This window comes from Stegodyphus dumicola, chromosome X1, assembly GCF_044657685.1.
Source record: "Stegodyphus dumicola isolate Sdum_Otavi_A_Nest chromosome X1, ASM4465768v1".
NCBI classification, from domain to species: domain Eukaryota; kingdom Metazoa; phylum Arthropoda; class Arachnida; order Araneae; family Eresidae; genus Stegodyphus; species Stegodyphus dumicola.
Genome location: NC_140780.1, coordinates 14,913,492 through 14,920,543, shown reverse-complemented (window position 1 = coordinate 14,920,543; position 7,052 = coordinate 14,913,492).

Sequence of the window (7,052 nt, the reverse complement as noted above, 5' to 3'; positions counted from 1 at the left end):
ATATATCGATTTTCATAACCTTATATAGCTTAAGAAGATCAATAAGGGGGTCTGAAGCATCTTTAAATATGTTTATGAGATTTATCAACAATCTAATTAGTTTTAGAAAAGTTACTTACACAGAAATGAAAACATTTATCACTAATTAAATGGTGAAAGTCAGCTACGCATCATGCACAGTTACTAAAGGCAGGCTAGAATTCCAACTTTAATGCCGCCCAGATGGTATAGTGGTTAGGGAAGCCTGACTGCGATACCGAAGGGCCCAGGTTCGAATCCCGGAGACGACATGGATGTAAAATTATCTGTTCCTTCATAGGAGGTAACGGTGGCCGCCTGTTAAGTGCCACCACAATAAAATGGCTACCACGTCTGCCTTCAGGAGTGGTCAATGCCATTATAAGCAAGCGCCCGCTCCTGGGGAAAACAAAATTCCGCCTTTTACAAACGCAGTCTGTATGCATAAGCTAAACTCTCAAATCCCAAGCAAAAGTTAAAGATAGTATTACATACTTACTGCATGGAAAGGCGATGGTGGCCCTACTATTAGGTGCCTCCATAATAAAGAGACCACCACATCCGGCCTTGTATAGATTAATGGACTGGGTTACATTTGTAATTGTTCACAATCTGCCATTTGGGGGGGGGGAAGAAAACTTACTGCATGGTCAAAAATTTTTATATTACGAAAGATAAGAAGATTACGGATAATTTGTTTCAGTGATTCAAACTATTTTAATGTACCAAATCCGAATACATACTTATTTTATAACATTCAGTGTAAGACCAGCTCTGAAAGGGCCAACAGAGAGAAACATCATACAGGAAGGCTAAAACTCTCACATACACTCTCCTAACTTTATAGCAAAACTATTTCCTTCTCAAATCTGCCTACATTCTGGAACGAACTTCGCAACGAAATGAGACAGAAGGAAAATATGACAATAACATTAAATTAAATAACAATTAAATAACATCTCGTTAGCAAAACTTGAGCATAAATGCCACAAACTAGCATAACAAACTCCCTCAATTTCCAGTTATTTACCCAAAATTACATAAGCAAATCCCACAAGCTGAAATATCCAGTCCAGAATTACGTAATATCATTGTGAAATAAAATAAGCGACGGAAACGAGAAAATAAAATAATAGGCTACATAATATTTTAATAATTTGGCATATTGTTTTAAATAATACGCAGCTGTTCTTTAATGGAGTCAATTATTGAAAAACATGTTTAAAATAGAATAAAGTCACAATGAATAATTTGAATTAATGAGCAACTTAGGAGAAAGTGTAATTACACGTTTAGATGAGTAAACTGCCTTATATGTGCATAATATATCAAATTTTCTTTCTTATTTGTAGCTAAAGTTAAACTCTAGAAAGACATATAGGATGTTTCAGAAAGATTTCCAGATTAAAATTGCTTGAACAGTTTGTAGAGCAATTAGGTTAACTGGAAGTAGCAGAGATGAAAAATGAGCAACGCCTTCACCGGGAATCGAACCACGGACCTCTGGAATACGCGCTCAGCATGCAGACCACCACACTACGAAGGCATGCCAAGAAGGCGAGAGAAATACCTTATAAGTTTATCACAAACCCATGGATCTATTTAAGAAACGAAACAGGCAAGATAAGCCTTCAAACTCTTACAAATTTGGAGGCCTGACACATTAAAAAAATATATGAAATTAATTTTTTTTTGCAAAAGGAGGAAAAACATTCCGCTACAATAGAACTCCGGTTCTTTTCCTCTATCTGCTCGTAATATGGTAAAACCGTAATAACAAATAATATGATATAATAACACATAATAACTAGTAATAAGGCAATTACAGAGACCCTATTATAATATTAAAAGACAATTACAGTCACAATTATTGTTTGCCTATTGCCATTATAGAGGCAACAGACAAATAGTTTCCACCTGAAATAAACACTGATTGGCATGAGCAACACCTCTTCTACTTTTTCTTATAGCTAAATTTATTTTTATCATTGTCTTAATATTAATTATTATGAGTTATTATATTATATTATTTATTCTTACGAATTTACGATATTGCGGGCTGATAAAGGACAAGTACCGGAACTCTTACTATAAATTCGTACTACTAATAACTAAACTTCTACAATAAAGAAAACTCCAACTAGCAGTTACATTTTTTACCCTATTAAAGACCTTTAAGAAGAAAAGAACTGATCCGTAATATGCAGAATTGATCTTGAAAATATTATTGCGAGACTTGAATCTCTTTTCTAGAAGAAATGAACGTCTATTAAAAGTCATACAAAACCGAAATTTTTTAAATAAAAGTTTCAAATTTCACCCTTTTTAGAAATAGCAGTTTGAAACTAATATTTCTAAATTAATATGTTTTTAACGTAAAACTTGCCTTTTAGAAGGCTGCATATGAAAAATTTAACAAATAGTACCATTAGTTATACTTGGATAAAGTCCCCACAAAATTGTGATCAACGATTATATCTCTACTTTCTCCATTTTAACTAGATCAATATTGCTGTCCTCTTTTTCTAACGGGGCTCGTATAACATATATATATTTTGCTTAGAAGATATCGTGCGATACAAATTGTCGCAATTTGAAGACCCGTTTTATTTGACTCATCTATTGAACTAGAAACACAAGTCTATGACCAACTATTCAAGGAATAACTGGATGTGAAAATTGTAAAACATCCCATTTAATAAATAATGCCGTATGTATTAAATTTGAATGAAAACGAAAACTACATAGATGATAACAAAGTCGCTAAATTAGAAATACACGCAGAGGGATTAGAGATATGTGAGACAGGACATGATTTGCCGTTTAGAGTTCTTTCGTACTGAAACTGAAACTTCCTCAGATTATTATATTTTAATACAATACATTAGGGATTAAACAATCGTTTTAAAAGCCAGTCTCAAAGAAACGAAGATCGATAAATAATTCATACGAAAAGATAACGAAAAATTACCCATACGTAACCGTGCAACATACAATCAAGAAAGGGGAGGGGGGAAGGAACTCGACACCAACTTAAAATGATAATTTTTTCACATCCCAGTATTCCTGCGAATGGCGTATCTAGAATCCCGAACAAAAAGGAAACCTAAAAGGGAAGAAAATCAAAAGAAAGCTGATGCTTCAAAAACAAACACCTGCTTTGGATCACATAGTCAGAGATATCATCGTAGGAGATCAATTTACACGATTTTTTTTTCTTTTAGTCTCTTGTCTCTTCGGGACAGCAAACGAAGCTTGCAAGATCGCCAGTAATACCTACGCGTTCAAGGACAAGTGAATTTGGGGGGGGGGAGTAAAAGGGCAATTTTTACTTTTTCTCAGAAACTCTGCAATAAAATCAAACTCCCCACCTGTCATACTCAAATGCATATCGTTATATATATTGTTTTAAAACCTGGTGATCTATGGAAACTGAAGGTTTCAACTAAAAATGAGGAGATTTTTTTTGAAACCCTAACGCGTTTGGTAGCGAGTTTATAACGCAGATACTGGGGTTGTTACGACAGTGTCAAGAAATTTCTAATAATATTTTTGTTCTCCAAGAGTTCGCTCCCCGAATCAACATTAAAGCTTTTGATGCTTATGAATATCCAAATTTTAGGATTTTATACGAGGGTTGCTGTTTATATTTCTGGCCTAATAAAGAAAAAACAAATTTTTATGATAGAAATTGGTTTTATTGTTTTTCAAAATATTCTCCATGAAGATCAATACACTTTTGCATGAGTTTGAACCAATTTTCGAAACACTTTTACCACTCCGATCGAGGTAAATCCAAAACATGCGTTTTGAATCCATCAACCCCTTCTTCGGATGTTGCAAATGGCTGACCACGTAATTTATTTCTGATGTGCAGGAATAAAAAAAAAAAAAAAGTCATTGTCTGCCAAATCAGAGTTGTACGACGGGTGACCCATCAATTCGATGTTTTGGCCCTTCAAAAATTCCTTTGCTTGAGCCGATGTGTGACAGCTCGCATTGTCATGATGAAGAATGATTCGCCTCTTCTGCTTTTTTGAATTTCTCCGATGATTTCTGGCAAACAAACGGTCGTGTACCATTCGGAATTGACCGCCTTGCGTTACTGTAATGCTACTGTAGGCAACCATTTGTTATCGGTGGGCTTATTTTGCGAACAACTTTTGTTGGAATTGGTTCGTCTTGGGAAAGACCCATATAGTCGACTGCTGCTTTGTTTCGGGCTCCTATGCATAGATACCAGCTTTTTACAGTGTTGTAGGATGGCGCTTTATCGCTGTGTAAAGAACTAAGTTCATCGAAGCACTCTTTTTCTTGAACATCCACGTGAACCGTCATGAAAAATAATCGCACGAAAATGTTCACGAATTAATTCCATTTTTTGCCGATATGAATTTTTCAGTTACAGTTCAGTTTCAGTAAACAACCCAAATCGCGCTAAAATGGCAAAACATTCTGAAGAAGTTATGGTTAAAAACATCAAACTTTCGACTGGAATCGTCTGTTGTCGCCTAGCAACACTTACTTTTGCCAAGGCCAGAAATATAAATAGCAACTTTCGTAGAATACTTCAGTCTACTATCTTATAAAAATGCTAATAAGATGGGGCATTATTATACGATATGACATTTTTTCCCGAACACTACAAAGCTTATTTTACGTAAGAAATTATATTTCCCTCTTTTATTTTCATAGTCCCCGTCTAAGCAACTCTTCGAACATTAGAGATTAAATACTATCACTTCCTTTAATAGTCATCAAGACTTAGGACTTTTATATAGTGCAGTTTTGTGCAGTGCTTCAGGTACCACTCTGTATTTTCCAACAGTATCATTTTACAACTACTGATATAAGCACATAAATTACGCAGTGAATTACATATTCGGTATTATCTAATTTAAAGAGAGTCTGTATTTTACTGCTCCAAGTTTGTATAAATGTCGTTTTTTGTTCAGTGAGACTAATTTAATAACATATTTCGAATTAGCTGGATTGGTTATTCGACTACTCTAAAGCATATTAGAGCTATCTGCTTAAGGATGACTTCATGGAGAACTTTCTAAAGAGATCTGATTCGTATTCAGGTTACACATGAGGAAACGGGGAAAATGCTCATAGAGCCAGTCCTTTCGCCGGGATATGAGCCCAAGTTGAATTAACAGAGTTGAGCGGTCATCCACTCGACTACTGCTGAACGTCTGTCTTCGGTGTTTCCATGATAGCTGCCGTTACACCGGCTATCCTACCACATATTTTGTTCTCGTAATGTCGTATAATTAGTCTGTACTGTTAAATGCTCTCAACTCTAACAAGTATGCCTTTCATCATTCAGCAAAGACATTAACTAAATAGAAAAGTGGTCTGGCTAAAATTTCTTCACTGTGGTTAAATTATCTAAGTGGTTTCAAAATGGTGGCCCGTGGGCTGGTTGCGATCCCTAAAACAATTTTACACGGCCCGAATACATTTCAATTATATATTTGTTGTAAATGAGGTGCTAATGATTTTAGAGATGTAAATATATGGACTGAGCTTATGTGCCGCACTACAAATGAAGAAAAAAAAGATTGTAGCTTTGTCTTTGTTACTGTATGTTCTTATGCCACATCATGTAAGTGGGGTAAGGTAGAAGGAAGACCTTTAAATAAATTTAGGCAGGCAGCCGATAGTTGCTAACGCTTTAGTATTATGTGTTTCCGTTTATTATTTTAATATTATATTAATGTGTTCGTATTTCTGCAATATACTTTCTTTCAGTTCGTCACTAGATGGTTAGTTGAGTGACCAAAGCAACTGAGTTGCCTTATTCATACTGCTAAAGAGTAAATAATGAAAAACTAATGCTCGGCATTTTTAAAAACACCTGTTTATATCTCATATCAATAACAATCGTTTAAAATTTTGCATAACTTATTAGAGTTGTATTCATAGGAAAATTTAAATTGTTGAAATAAACTTGTAAATGAAATAAAAGTAGTAATTTTAATTAAGAGATTAAACAGAAAGCCATGTCTTTAATAAACAATTAAAGAAAAATTCACGAACAAAAAGTGCTTTTTCAAGATAAACAGTAAGTTATGTATTTTTGTGGTATTTTGCGCAGTAAAAGTTTACGTTTTATTTGTGGTAAGTGAATATGAATTCCAAAAGAATACAGTTTACGAAATTAATATACTAAAATCTCGCTTATATTGAATTTTTTTAACTGAAATGAATAAATCCATGGAAGTAACACTTCATGGAAGCTTTGCTCTAGCACACATTATTGCTTTTACTGATGGTAAATTTTCCTTGAGGTTATTTTGATTAAACTTCTTTGTCCTAGCAAATAAAAATTATTTAAAAGTATAAATTTTTCAATCAACACGTTATTAACAAAAATTGTTAGTGATTTACGATACCAGTAAAAAAGAGGAAGTTGTTAAGTTTTGCAATATTCTTAACAGCAGCCGGTAAGACTGCTGACATCACATATATAGTACAACTCACTGTTTTTGTTTAAAGTACTCCTGATAAATTTGAAGTATGTGAGAAATTATTGGAAATTATTCCTATGAAAGAAAAACCTGGTATACGTGATACGTTTCTTGAAATGAAAACTGTTTTTGTTAAATATAAATTATGTTGGCATAAAACTGTTGGACATGCAAGTAATGATTCAGCTGCTAATATGTGTGAAAAATGAAAAAGTGGTTAAACTGAGAAATATAGTGAAAGCAGATAAAACTTCAGAAGAAATTTTTGCTTTAATATATTACATTACTTCCGAAGAAGCACTTTGTGCCAAACGTTTACCGACGGGAAATATTATGAAAACGGTAACTATAAAACAGTAAACTTTACCCGTGGACGAGCTCTGAATCGTCAGGAATTTGTTGCATTGCTTATTATTTGTTGCATTGCGCCGAGAATTTGTTGCATCGCCGGGAATTTGCTGCATTTGTTGCATTAAAGAAATTGAAAGTGAATAAAGAAATTATTTAGTATAACGAGATGAAGTAGTTAAATCGAGGAGCTGTATTCAAACAGTATTT